This window comes from Pezoporus occidentalis, unplaced genomic scaffold, assembly GCF_034315485.1.
Source record: "Pezoporus occidentalis ecotype Australia unplaced genomic scaffold, CSIRO_AGI_Poc_V1 ctg22, whole genome shotgun sequence".
NCBI classification, from domain to species: domain Eukaryota; kingdom Metazoa; phylum Chordata; class Aves; order Psittaciformes; family Psittacidae; genus Pezoporus; species Pezoporus occidentalis.
The window spans coordinates 4,796,114-4,811,053 of NW_026914072.1; the positions used below are offsets into that span (position 1 = coordinate 4,796,114).

Sequence of the window (14,940 nt, forward strand, 5' to 3'; positions counted from 1 at the left end):
GACCTGTAAGATTTCTGTAAGAACTTTATAGAACAGTAAAATCCCATTTATAAATAGCAGCGCTGGCCTTCTGTAGGACCAAGCTGAAACCCGGCGCACAGAGAGCTTCGTAGATTAGGATGTCACAGGATGACTTTTAAGTAAAAGTTAACTTCTTAGAGTCGGGGTGGCTTAAATCAGTTCAGCAGGTTGAAAAAGACAGTCTCTCTGAGATGATGAAGTGTGAAAATGCAGATAAAAAAATATTACTGTTTCTTTGTCATACTGCCTGCTTTCCTTTGGAAGTAAGTACAGCCTGCCTCAGTGCCCTCTGACCTTGCAAAATATTTGTATCTCTTTAGCAAAAATCTTTAATGTATCTTGCCAAGCTCTTTTCTCTAATGTACACAATGGAGTTCTATGATGGGTTGAGCTTTCTATCTTAAAGTGCAGCTGCATCATCAAGAAAACTCAACAGTTAATTCTTCAAGTCCTCTTTTTCGCATGGGTATTGCATCACTGTTAATTAACAGTAATTACTGTTGGGGTACTGTGACTCATTTGTATCAGTCAGCTTTATCTTTGGCTGCCAAAAGACAGCATCTCTCTGGAGAAACTCATAACAAGTGGGGCAAACATCAAATATTTGGAGCGAACGGTGTACATAAAACTACACAGAATTAAAAAATGAAGCAACTCCTCTTGCTTTCTTCAGAGAAAGTTCAGTCGCAATAACAACGTCCTCTGATTTACCCAGCAGCAGTCTGCAACAGCTACAAAACAGTCTGTTTTTCAGCCTGCACCCAAACCAGGGAGCTGCCATGAGTGCTTGTACTGAAAGCCAAAAAAAAGAAAAAGCAGCCTCCCATTGTGTCTGCATTAGTCAAACGTAAATAAAACTATTTCCTGTGAACTCCAACCAGAACTTCACTGCAGCATGGCCGCACTTCCAGTGACATGTAAATAACTACAGCCAGGGGTTTGCTGCTTGGTGAGTCGTGTGCCAAAAGCAAAAAAGTAGGTGGCTACCAGAAACAAAGCAGGGGCTGATGAGTGACAGAGCTTGTCCTTTTGTAGCTGCTGTCGCCACTTTTTCAATGAATGCATTTACTGCTATGCCACTAGTTCATGACTGTCACATCCCCCACCCCACCGCGTACAGTGAGGACAGTGTGAAATGCTTCTTATTAGATATTATTTTTATTCCTAGTTATTTTACAGCCTTTGTCATGGGAGACACTTTATGTGTTTTCCTTTCATCTCCTGGTTTTCAGGATTTCTATCAGCAAGGTAAGCCACCTTTATGGCAATGCTTTACTCCATGAATTTCTCAGAAGCAGCCCCCAGACACTGGTTCTTGCAGCCTGCAATACCTCATTTTGCAGCAAGCAGGCTGAGTTTCTGTGAGCTTGACCTCCATATGAAAGATGAGGGGGCTGTGCTCTGTTGTATCTTACACGTACCCTTAGCTCTCTGGAAAATTTTCAGTCCCGCAATTAATTGAGCAAATTTTTTATAGCTCTGCCCTCTGTTCTTAAGCTGAAAATGTTATTTTGGCTGATGGTTAATATTGTATCATGATAGGCATGCTACTCCTGTCCTGTAGCTTTCACAGCCCCCCAGGATGGAGAATGTTAATTCTATCTACTTTTTCTTTGTGGTGTACAAGATGTGTTGGGTTGGAAAGGGAATGTGGTTTCTTCTCTCTCTGGTGGTGTCAGCTGGGATTCAGGGGTTTACCTGCACCAATTATTTTAAGGCAGGTGAATGCAGCAGTGTCCCTTCTGCTTTGGGAAAACGTGAGCTAACGTGTCTGAATGGTAACCATGTGCTCTGCTGCTGGTGCATGTGAGGTTCTTTAAGGGTACAGACTGTACTGACCTCAGAGAAGGCACAAAGGTGTTATCTTGCTGCAGTTAGGCACCCAACCTGGAGCTAGTTCATCCTTCAGGTTCCTGTAAGGAAAGGGGGGACTTGCAAAGATATAGCTCTTTCCTTCTCTTTCCATGGTGGGTTAGGTGAACTGTTCATTTTAGGAGCCACTCCAGCCAAGCCTATCTATTTCAGGATGTCAGTAGGATTCATTTCACTGTGCCACCAACCAGCCTTACAGAGGCTGGGAACAGTTCCTGAAGGTGCAGGTAGGTGACTTAAACCAGTGTTTCTTCCTCCTTCCCTTTCCCCAGACAGGAACTGGGAAAACCTTGTCATGCAGTCTTTTCCCGTTATCAGTGTGACCTGACAGCAAATCCAATATGGTGACCTTGTCCAAAAGTCCGACAAGGCTCTGGCATGAATTGAGGGGCTTTGGGAAGGTGCCTGCAGCCCCACACCTTAGAGCCACCTGGACATGAGGTAGGTACAAAAAGGCAACCAGCAGGCACATGTTTGCTACTGCCAGAGGGCAAGAAAAAGTTCTGCTGCTCAGTCCCACTCAAGCCTTGTTTGTACCTTCCCCATGGGATAAGTATGGGCAGGGGGAGTCACTCAGTTTTTTAGGTGGGGAACTCTTCCTTCCTTGGGGAAAATCCTCCTTCCCTCTCCCTCCCCTCCAATTAATAACAAAGTAATTAAAGGCAGTGTATGTAGTTCAGAATGGCACTAATGGACGAGAAATCCCAGCTGCAATATTTGGGAAGATTCAATAAAAGATTCATTTGGATTCTTTTAGTTATTGGAAATCCTGGTGACACAGAGGAGCCTAATGAAAGAGAAGAGCGATGAGTTAAAAAAAGCCCAAACCCAAATCCCAACCTCACTGACACCGTACTAAAAATTAGACAATTAAGAGTAAAACCAGGAATGTAGCCAGAACTGTTTCACCTCAAATAATAAACACAAGGATAAGTTGCCAAGTGAGGTCAAAGAAGCAAATGGTAAAGTGAGTTTAAGAGACAGATAGACACTTTTATGGGGAGAGAGGGGATTGAAGGATACAGTGACAAAACCGGGGGTAGAGCTGAGATAAACCTGGAGGACAGTGGTGGGCCAATAGCCTCAGAGAGTACTCTGAGTCCCGGTGCTCAGCAGAGGAGCAGAGCGGCTCTTGGCGCTTGCAGAGAATTACTCGGCTGTCGGCAGCCTCCTGCAAGGGATGAGGGGCAACTGCCAGAGCAGTCTGAGGGGAAGGTGAGGCTGGCAGACAGCAGTGGGTGTGCTCTCACTGTGCTGCTCCCAAAAGTTACCCTTGGTTTCACAGGTGAGATGCCTGCCAGACTTGCTAAAAGTCAGGTTTTTGAAGAACTTCCACCCAAGCAGCTTGTCTTCTTGCAAGTTACCAGCGGAAAGCACAGAAACACCAGAAGAAAAAACAGAAAGGAAAGAAACTTTGGGTTGTTTTGTTTATTTGTTTTGTGTATTTTTTTTTTTTTAAGACTGCTTGTAATATGGGAAAGAAAAGTTTGGGTAGAATATGAGTCAAATGAAGCAAAGACAATATATACAAAGGTTATGTTGTTCTCTGTTTGTAGGAAGCTTTGAATACTTTCATGATGTCAACATAGCTTGATTCCTATAGGAAAAGCTGGCAGAACTTCCGTGGCTTCAAACAGTGGCATGAAGAAGCCTGGTTTTAAGTGCTTGGTTTTCCCATCTCTGCCCTGACAAGCAGGTGTGGTTCCACTGGCCCAGTAAGGCTGTTAGATGGTGGTGGTGAGGGAACCAAGGCCAGCATGGCCACTGGAAGCAAGCCAGCGCATTAGATACACAAACTCCTGTTTTCTATGTAAGATTGCAATCCAAACACAAACACCAGCTTCTGCTGCTAAAAAAGTTTGATGTGATGCCTCAAAGGGCTCTGAGCAGTGAGGACGGTGTGAAAGGATGTATTCTCCTGTCCTCTAAAACACATAATTTGGACAGCTCTTGTGCTAGGTGCTGTAGAAACCACGAATACCAGGAATACTCTGCCCTGAATAAGTTGCCAGCCACAGGTGAGGGTTTAAAAGACCAAGTGTATAAAGGCACTGAAAGTCTCAAATGAGAAAGTCTAGTCCCCAGCAGGGCTTTCCCGTTCCTAATGACTAAATGCCAACTCCATAGGTATTAATATGATTTAATAGCATGAAATATGATTTAATATGATTTAATATGTGAAACAGGCTAGTTATGTTCTGATGAACTCGGGCAGAACCAACATCCTAATCTGCAAATGAGAATGGAAAGACCTGGCTGATCATCCTGGCTTCAATGACTAGGTAAGTCTAATATAAAACTAGTTGCCGTTCCCCAGCAATGAAAGAAGCCCTTTTGGCACAAGGGGATTATAAAAAACCCCAGGGCTCTGAGGCACCTTATTATGGAGGTGCGGGAAAGAACTAGAACTGTGTTTACTCTCAGGCTGGTACTTTTTATGCCTTATTCTCATCTGAGTCATGCCCCATAACTGCCATTCATTTGAATAAAATGCTGAAAAACATCTACCAAAAAAAAAAAAAAAAAGAAAAAGTATCCTCACTGCCTGGAAAAAAGTCCTTCCCAGGAGTTTTTTGGGAAACAGCATGTCCTTGCACACGTACTGTACTCGCACAATAATCATGTCTGCTCAGTGTTTCCTCCCAGGAAGGTCTCTGACATTTTTAACCATATTGCTGAGGTTTTTAGGTGAAGTTATCGGTCTAGCTGCACAGTAGAAGTACATTGTAAAGGCAAATAAAGAGGTTTTTATCTACCCCAGCCCAACAAAGACCCACATTTAGAGCAGGAGAGTTGTTTTGCTCTCAGCCACTAGACGGCTTGGCCTGGAGGGTTTGCTCACTTGTGCGACTGCTGCACCTCAGGCCAAGCCACTGCTGGAGGAATTGCCTAACCTGCAACAGAAAGTTACAGGACTTACAAAGCAGCAGTCAGAGCTGAAGACTGTCATGTAACATGACTTCAGATACAGTTCAGTAGCCTGAGTATGGTATTGTGCTGTTATTGCAATTGCAGCATTTATCCAAGTGGATTGGGGAGCTATTGAGAACCAGAGTTTTAAACATCTGGTAGCCTGGGGCATTCTTCAAAGGCCAAGCACTTGCTGTCCTTCAGGTTGCCTTGGACACTGCTGGGGAAAGGTGTGCTTTAAATCACTCACTATTCTGTTACCTCAGAACTATGGAGATGCGTGTTTCTGGTATTAGAAGGAAGAATTAAAAGAGAATCAAAGAAAGGAAAGGTCACATGGCAGCAGGATTTGAATTGTCTGCAGTGAGTATTGCCCTGGTGAATGTCCTCTGGACTGTCTGAATTACAAATCTCAAATTAGCTTTGGTACTGCTGTGGAATGAATGAAACCCTCTACTGGTGGAGCCACTTCCTCAGCCTGCTAAGAGCTGCCAGACTTCAGTGTGCCTTGCTGCAGGCTTCCCCTTTGTGAATCCAGTCTGAAGGGGATGAGCTGCAGTTCCCAATACTGAAGATTATCACACAGTACAAACAACCTAACAACAGCTTAATATTTCTAAGCTGTATAAATTCCTAGTGTCTGCTACAGGCAGAATCCAAACACTTGTGTCAATTCTGTACCATGCCCCAGACTGCCAAAAAACATTAATATAAGCATATTTATCTGGGCTGCAGTGTGTTACAAGAATTCATTAGGACAATATGTGATATGGTGCTGAAACAGAAGGCTGGGTTTCTCTGGCCAGAGATGAGGAAGTCTAGTCCCTGTTGAACTTTTTCTACTGATAAAGACAATGTCTGCTGGCAGCATTCATTTTTTACTAGGCCATCTGCGTCTAGTCAAGGATAACTTGACTTTGTGAAAAAGCCATTCATCAGAATCAACCCTGTACAACTTTCTCTTGATGCGTAAAGCAACACAAAGAAAGAGCAAGATGGTTAATAAACTTCTTTGGGAGCAAAAGGTCAATGCTGGTGTAAACAAAGCAGTGTCATAGTACTATACAGAAGCATTGAAGTTTCCTGCATGTTTATATGGCTGATGCCCTGTTTCTTTTTTTGTCAGTGTTTGTTATCATTTATTTTGCTCTGCTTTAGCTGATCTATAAATCTTTATAACAGTGTTCTTTATTTTCTTAATTTTGTCATCTCTCTTAGTGCCTTTTATCACCTGTTTGTGTCCAGTATGTTTGCTACTCTCTGCTGCTTGATGGCTGCCTACCATTAGTTTTTTTAACCCTTTAGTTCTCATCTACCACACACATCCAGTAATTAAATCTTTCAGAATATTCCTTTTCTTTTTCTAAAGCTGAATCAAACACTGAAGACATTCCCATTTTCTCCTTTACAAATCATTAACTATTAAAGGCAAAAAATGAATATGAGATGGGGAAATACTCCTTACCCAAGTGGTAGACCCTTGCTTTTAGCTATGCAACACAGACAGACTAGGTCGTAGCTGTATATTTTTCACACCAGGCCTTTATCATTGTTCTTCAGATCCAAACTGGAGAGTCCTGGACTCGCATCCTGTGGAGAGGCAGCAGGTTCCTCCTCCTGCTCTCCCAGTCTTTGGTTTTCATGCTTCACAGCCTCACATGTGGAGAGCACAGCTGCTAGAAACTGGACCAAAGGCCCCAGGCTCCCTTCATTTCAGTCACAGATCACCTAGCCAAGCATTTTATTATGGTCTAAATTAATGACAGCCAGCTAACAGGAGGATATTCCATATCCACAATGACAAACATGAAGCAGCTGATACCTTGGTAGTGTTATTTGGCTGTTCAGAGGTACTTGCTTTAGAACCACAACGCTTAAAACCTCATAGATAGACAGATAGCATTTGCCTAGAGAACAGGTATTTTCTTGAGCATACAAGAGTTAAAATTCTTCATTAAAGAATGGCAAAGAAAAAAATGATGTGAGTTTTTCTTAGTGAAGAGCCTCTAGACTTCACATTTTTTCCTTTGACCTGCTTCGTGTTTTGAATGGGCGAGACATCCAAATCATACAAAATATGGAATTGGCCCCAAACATTTCTTGGGGGATGTCCTCAACAAAATGTATATTGCCCTTTTTAAGAGATTACATCTTGTAATGTTTTGTTCGGTAGAGACTTATGCAATGTAAGGTAATGGCACCAGAATATTTATTGAAACTGGGTACTACAGGGAACCAAAAAATACTAAAGACTCTGAATGTCACAATAAACAATGAATTTTGAGACCACCCAGTTAAAACATTAATCTCCCTTGTTAGTAAATGTAATATAAAGTAGTGCACTTCTAATAGTATGAGCCTCTGCTGAATCTGCAGTATTAGACTCTTAGTTAGAAAAGCCCCATGGTCCTGAAGCTAATATGAGTAAGACTTTTACCTGACCAAAAATTGCTAGGTTAGGTTCAAAACCCACAGTTTATTCCAAATTTATTATCCTAGTTATACAGTTGGAGGGTGTTCTGTCACATTGATAACAAGAGTACAGGAAGGTCTATGTATTGGGATTATATTCTGTGTATCGTGTAGTTCAGGTGGATTCCAGCACTTCTGTGTAAGTAGAATGAAAATGCAGGTGACAAGGAAACCTAAGGCAGCTGCTTTGATGGGTTTTAGCTTTTATTTTGTTTAATTTCCCCTCTTTGTGTAGAATGAGCATTTAGTTTCAGAGATTTAATTACTTTAATAGAAGGTAGGAGTGAGCTAATCTTGAGACTCAGTTGAAATACTGGCCCCAAACATGAACTCACTTCAGGAGCAATATAGAGAATAATCATGAATTGTGTAACACTGTAGTCAGGGGAAATTTTGTCATTGTGCATTATTTAACTTGGCCATTTGCTGGAAATATTTAGTACATTCCTGGCTCTTTTTGCAGAGATCCATCTTTAAAAGCAGGGCTGTTGTTTTACATTTTAAATATAAAAAAATACCCTAAAAATATAGTAAACTCAGAAAAAAAATCTCAAGTTACCCTGCTGGATTTTTCAATTGCATTTTTAAATCAAAGATTATTGGGATTGAATGGTTTAATTTTTCTCTTTTATATCAGTGCATTTAGAATTCTGACCTTTTCTGAGAACATTAGTAACTGGTGAAAACTATTGTGCCTTCTAGTTGAAATGCTGATTTCTGTACAATGTGCAGATTGCTTGAGCTGACTGGTATGAAATTTGATTTGCATTAATCAGCCACAGGCAAGGGCAAAATGAAATGACTGTGACCCATGAGAATTTAGAATATTTACAAAATTATGCTTCTGAGCAGCATGGAAGGCAACGGCTAACGTAGGGCATGTTCTGTCTGATTCATGAAGTGAATCACCGTAATCCAACCTGGTTGTCAGAAGAATTTGGGCTGTGTTCCTTGAGTAAGAGGCCCTTCAGCTGTGATTTGACAAAGAACATAGGGTGTGATACTGAGAAAGAATATACCGTAGTGAATAGGAATTTAAATATTCCAGCTTCAGCAGGTGTGTGTGTCCTGGCCCCAAACACCCACCTAACCAACCAGCCAGTGTTAATGCTGCAGTGAGCATTGTCCAGATAAGGAGCAGTCCCGAGGGGCTTGGCCACCTCTGCACACCATTGCCTATGGCAGTGGTTATCTTTGACTAAACAGCGACTAAACTTTCCCCTTCTGTGTGCTGTAGGCTGTAGCTGGGTGTGAATGAAGCACTTCAGGAATTCTGCAAAAGGTATCTTTGAGGGTGTAATTTTGGCTTACATAGGTGAGCCACTGAAATCAGAGTTTGAGGTTTCCTTGTGCCAGATGGGTTGCAGAAATGTGTCTGTGGAATGGCAGGTTCTCTCTTGGTCTTTTCTGCTCAAAACCCAGAAGGTGGTTAGTCTAGACTTGAAGTTTTCCACCATATCCCTGTGCTAAATCCAGCCAATAATTATACTACAGGTAAAAGTACTTGCCTGACTAAACTGTTCCATGAGAACGTTTTCAACCATGGTTTTGTTTCTACGCTTTACTTAAGTCTGCACTAGTCACAGAGTTGGTAACAAGTGGTGGATAAAGAGTGTTTTTAAGACACAGAAGGTAATTATGCACTGTCAAAATTATGTATACCTTTCTTTCCAGCTGAGCTTTGTGAACACTTAACACAGCTAAATGTTATGATGATTGTAAATTGCATGTGATATTGCATTTGGTGCTGCTCGGCATAGCTGTGCAAGTAAAAAATATCACTGCTATGTTACTATCGGGACATACTAATTTTCTCCATAATGTGAGTTCATCTTGGTTTCTTGTGTGGAGTTAACCCATTCTGATTATGTTGATGTGGCTTTGAACTCTGAAATATTGCAGTATAAGGCACACTGCTAAGTTAATTAAAAATATGAATTGATTTTTCATATGGGCAGCTAAACTTAGGTATCTGTCCCAGATTTCAATGTCATTGGGCCATGTTTACATTTAATCTTTTGGGTCTTTTTTTGTGGAAATAAGATGCTGAAAACTGTGAAGGCAACTTGAATGTGTTTCTCTCAAACCGCAACTGGAATGTTTCATTTCAGTATCTTGTGAGAAAAGCAAAGGGGTTGAAGAGTACAGATCTGCCTAAAAAAGAAGTCTTGTACTCAGCACTGTGGAATAAGAGCATTTGGGCTGCAGGAAACACAAATTCAATTTTCTCCTTTGCCTGATGTAATCCCGGTGAATGTTTTTCATAACAAGCAAGTACAACATGGAGATTTTCATCAGGCAAGCAAATCACATTTTTATCTGCAGATCCAGTAATGCTGCTTTTGGGTTTCTTTGTTTTTTTTTTATCATTACACCAGATAAATCAGAAACACTGATACTGGTGGCACTGGATGAGGTTGGCCAGTAATGACCTACTACAGACCTGATGGGTGCTGAATCTGTCAGGTAACAAGACTGTACTCACTCATGGTATCGTTAGTGAATTATATCTTAAATCACTTAGTTTGAGTTTACTAGTTGAAACCTCAGTCAGAACAAAGATGAACAGAAATTGCTGCTGTTAGTGATGTGCCTGAAATGAGGCTTATAGTCTATGCTGAATTCTTCACACCTGGTTGTTAATACAATGAAAACTTCATACCTGAAGAATTATAAAAGTAGCCAGGATCTCAGTCCATCTACACCTGTAGTTAAGAAACTATCTCAATGTTCAAAATATGAAAGATGCAAAATTAACACCCATGGAACAGTAATGTTTCACTTGTCAGAGATCTACTGTTTCCTGCAATAAACTAACAAAAATAGATCATGGTAAAACATAGATATGTGATACAATGGGAGAAATCTCTACTACAGAAAACTTTGGATATGGGTCACTAACTTGAGGGAAGTGCTTATCTCCTTTATTTATTTCCATTATGTAATGAGCACCACAAGATAGTATCCCATTATCCCATTGTGCCTTAATTTTTTTCAGAATAGGGCTAGGAGATGTTTTTATATGCCAGTTCTCTGCAGGGAACATAATTTTCTTGTGTAGGAAATATATTGCTTAATGTATATGAACATTTTAATAAAAACATAACTGATGGTCTGAAAGGCTGTTTCCCTTTACATGAAAAAACCTCCCTCTGAAGCAAACAATTTTTGTATATTACATCCCTCGTTGCACTCTGCTCTGGTAATTTATAAAGGCTCACAGTCATCATTATTTCAAAAGATTAATCCTGTTTAACTAGTTGATTGAGCAGAGCAAGACATTGGTGGGATAGTTAGCTCTGTGTCACAATATACTAGATAAAGGATTATGCCCCACTTAAGAATTAATATTTTAAACCTCTACATAAACTATTTTTTTATCAATAAACATGTCTCTGTCAAAGGGCCAGATGCACTCACAGGTCTTAGTTGTTCAATCCAGTGTCTAATCCCCACTTGATCAAGTTTTTACTGACTTAGCAGCTGTCTGGAGAGTGACAAATTTATGATTCAATTGCAATTTCATCTTAAACTTGAGACTGCATGATCATTTGTGGGAATTAGCTACCTGATAAGATAACAAGGGTGGAAGAAGTGCACATAATTCTGTGCAGCAGAATTGGAGTGTTGCAGAACTCCTTAGGATGCATTGGAAAGACACAAATGGCCATTAAGGGATTAGCCCATCGCTGATTGAGTGGCTGCACAGAGTTGAGGTTTGCTAAATCACTGGAGCGGTAGGTCATTATCCTTGGATACAGGAGACAGTTGAATCTGTGTCCAAATGCATGAGCTGTAAATTGGAGCAAACAGAGTGTGCCAAAAAAGAAAAATAAAAAATGCTGAACCCTTGTTCTTCAACTGTTCAAATTTCCAGGTCATACCCCAAGCTTTTTTCTCTCTTGGCATAAAAAATATTTTTTCACTGCCTTTAGTATCAGCATATTCTTGTCTCTGTAATATCTTTTGAGTGTATTGCTTCCCCTTCAGTGCTATCAAATTTGTGCTTAGTTAACAAATGCTGAAACCTAGATAACACTTTAGAAACTGATTAGGAAAGCAATGTTAGGAGTTTCCCTCTCCAGTTTTGATGTGTTGCACACAGTCACTGCTAAATGTGTAACTAAAACAAATGAGTTTTTCTCATTTGGGTTTTGTAATGACAATATTTTGTAAGGTCTCTCTTCTCCAATAGTTTTACGAGCTATTGAGGTAAATCAGCAGTGTTCTGTTATAGTTTTATTTTCAAGAACTGTGAGTAATGTCTTTGTTAAAAATAAATACAAATCCTTTTTTATTTTTTTCATGAAAAATCATAGCTGCAGGAATAACCCAACATTCCTGCCTTCCTTGAACATGTGTTGATGCAGCTGATGAGTAAAACTAATCACTGAGCAATTCCACTTCAGAGGTCTGTAATAATATGTCTAAAGACTATTTGGCAGTTCAAGTTAATAGCTTAAATATGTCAAATTTTGGAATTTCTGCTGTGCTGACTATGGCTTTTGGCTAGCCTGAATAAGCCCAAGATCCCTTGCAGCTATTTCTCTGAGAATTGAATGTAATGATCTCTTTTCCCAAGCTATAGATGCGTCTAATATTGTTCGATTTATCTGAATCTAGAAGAGCACATAACTTTAGAGGGACTCGTTTCCTGAAGCATAGAGTATTTTACTAGAAACGCGTGAGCTGGTACCAGCTCCAGAGAAACATAGTTAATTTTTATCATGCAATGAACAATGTTACCTTCCTAACACAACAATAAAATCAGCAATACAGAACAGAGATGGAGCTGGAGGCCAAAGCTGAATACTGTACTCACCTGTAAGTAAATGTTTTTAATATAATTATACTTCACTGAAATTAGCAGAGAAGGCAGGTGAATGTGTTCAGCAGTAAAGGTTTTAAGCCAGGTAAACTTATGCAACCCCAAACAAATGTCCTGTTTTGCCCAACACTCATCAGGTGGTACGAGGAATATTATTTCCCACATCTTTTACGCTCTACCAGTCTCAGCCTAACTGCTGAAAAACTACTGAGGCACCTGGGTCTTTGGAAAATGCCCATACCTAATATAGAAAGTAGAAGAATCGGGACAGTGTAGCTGTCTTCAGTGGGAATGGGAACAAGATAAAGCAGGGGCTAACATAAGTTTGGGGGAAATAAACTGAAAGGCAAAATAAATTGAAAGCGGAAATAGATAGATAGATAGGTAGATATGAAAAAAAAAAATCAGAGAGGAAACGACAGTTTTCTAGATTTGGAGTTAACTCTAATGGCAAGCCCAAGAGTTTGAATTACCTGAAAAGCTTTATCAACCTTTTAAATGTTGAAATCCTTGGCCAGCTCTACTTTCTAACATTCAGCTGATGTCCAGAAGTTTGGACAAGGAGATGGTGAGTAGAACTGGGAGAACTAAAAGGAAGGAAAGTGCAAGAAGAAAATCAATCTGCCAAATTAGACAGAGCAAAGGAATAGGAAGAAAAACAGGAAATAACCTAATAAAATCTATTGGAAAATAGATAACTTCCAGTGCCCCAACAATTTCCTCTCACAAAAAGTATTGGCAGTATAAAACAAATTAGAGGCACATTTCTATCTGGCTATAGAAAGTAAGCTATTTAGGGATGACATATGGCATTTTGCTCCCTGAAAAGTGCAAATAACTGTGTCAGGCGTGAGTCTGAAAGCCCCATAGGTGAAGACGAGAGCACAGATATGACCAAAACAAAGCAAGCTGAAAAAAGAACCAGACGGTTAATGAAAATGAACTTCTTCACATGCAGTCATGTGTATCTCTACCCATTTTTATTAGTTCTGCCATAGAGACTGGGATCACAGGGAATATAGGAAACCTGAAGGAATAAGGGTAATGCCTCTGTGCCACAGCACCCTGTATTTCTGGAGATCTCCTAGGCAGCCAGGCATAATAGCTGTTTGGGACCAGAGCAGAGAAGGGGACATGTAAGCTAGTCAGTTTTATTAACTTACTAGGTTCTGATCTTCACTCTATTAGGTAGCAAAGAGGCCAAAGAGACTTACTGTCCCACAGTGGGTGGGCTCTCAAAGATGGCATTTGTTCAGGAACGATATCACCACACCAGTTGCTCAGTGCTACTGAGTTCTTGCAAAAGTTTTCCCAGCAGTTACCTATAAAGACACCTTACAGAGAGTAGCAAGTCCTCCCCCATTTGCATAAAGATTGGCAAATAAGTAATGAACCAATTTGCAAGTGGAACCCTCATTCTGCGGTGTTTACAGTTTTTGCACGCTATGAGTATTATTTTAAAGAGGCTCAGAGCTTACTTCAGCTTATTAAAGTAAATATTGTAGCATTACTTGTTAGCCAAAACCAACAGAAATATAATTAACTTGAGTAACTCCGTACTGAGCAATAACACACATGATTTACTTCACTGTGTTTAAACTGATCTTCCCTAGAAGCAGAAAGTGTATTGGAAGCCCAGCTCAATCGTGTGAAAGTTAAAATGTGCACTTAAAATAAAAAAAATAATTCTTATGCAGGATTCCACAGGTGAATGAAAACACTGTGTTAATAGTGTGACTTATTTATGTGTGTTTTTGTCCTGTGCATATATACTATGGGATATAGAAGAAAGCAAATTAATCACAATTAAAGTGAATCCAGACTATGGAATGTACTTTATAGAATCAGAATGTTTAAAAACACACATGCATTTTCAGCTTCAAATTTATAATTGATTTTAGTGGAATAAAATTAGTATCTTTCACAATACTATATAAAAAAAGAAATCTGCTTTTTTGTTTACATCATTTCCAGCTTTAGAATGACAAAATGAACCAGGGCGTACCATGCAATGATTTCACCCGTTGACACAAATGAAAAGGATAGAACAGACATAATACATCTGGTTTAAGACTTTTAATTGCCTTTGTGACCCAGTTCATACCAAATCCTCTCAAGGCAAAGTCTTTTTCTTTGTATGCATCATGGGGCTAAATCTCTATCTGAAATATGTTGCTTAAAAAAACATCACCATGTTAAAAAGTAACAATATTTCTTGCTCACATAAATCTTTAGTACTTGCAGGTGACCTGAGAAAGTGAGAAGTGGAGAGTTCAGTTGTCTGGTGAATGAGCATGTTAAACTTTCCAAATAAAAGCTATTCCTAAAGCACCAGATTCTTTTGGCAATTAATCACTATACTGTTGTTTATTAGGAAGACAAGCCTGGAATTTTTTAGTAACTCAGGTAACCTTTCATGGTTTGATGGATACAAAAGATAATTGTGTCTGGAGTGATTTAATGAGGCTCTCTGATGTAATATAGTAGTCTGTGACTACTGAGTTGGTGTCTCTGTCCTGGGAATAGGGAAAGGGTATTGGAGGAGGGCATGTGTACAGGAACACACTGTTATAAAAACAATCTATTGCTAATCAGTTACTAGAAATATTTTCTATGTCACATAGCAAGCCAGAACAGACTGCTGGGATAACAGCTCTGAACTTCACTGGTAGACTGGAAATCCTGGCGCAATGTTGAGTGGCTTCAACAAGGGAGATCTTATAGAATCAAGAAATGAACAATATGCTCAGCACAATATCCTTTAGAAGCACAATACTTTGACTTCCCTGAAGTCTGAGTATTTGCACTTTTTCAATGGATGGAAGTATGGATCCTAA

At 39.9% G+C, this 14,940-nt stretch overlaps 1 protein-coding gene and 1 long non-coding RNA gene across 3 annotated transcripts in view; one reads left to right on the forward strand and one right to left on the reverse strand.

The window, feature by feature from the left end:
- Positions 1–14,940, forward strand: part of WT1 (WT1 transcription factor) — a 340,397-nt gene that overhangs the window by 83,547 nt on the left and 241,910 nt on the right. The gene's annotated exons all lie outside the window — the stretch shown is intronic.
- The window catches only part of LOC134164502 (uncharacterized), a 32,177-nt gene that overhangs the window by 10,835 nt on the left and 6,402 nt on the right, over positions 1–14,940 (reverse strand). Inside the window, exons 3-4 of one of the 2 annotated variants that reach the window (XR_009965169.1) lie at positions 13,267–13,425; positions 9,938–10,088 (exon numbers count right to left, since the gene is read on the reverse strand). This is a non-coding gene — a long non-coding RNA (uncharacterized LOC134164502). The remainder of the gene's footprint in view (positions 1–9,937; positions 10,089–13,266; positions 13,426–14,940) is intronic. The other variant, XR_009965168.1, reaches the window with a different exon arrangement.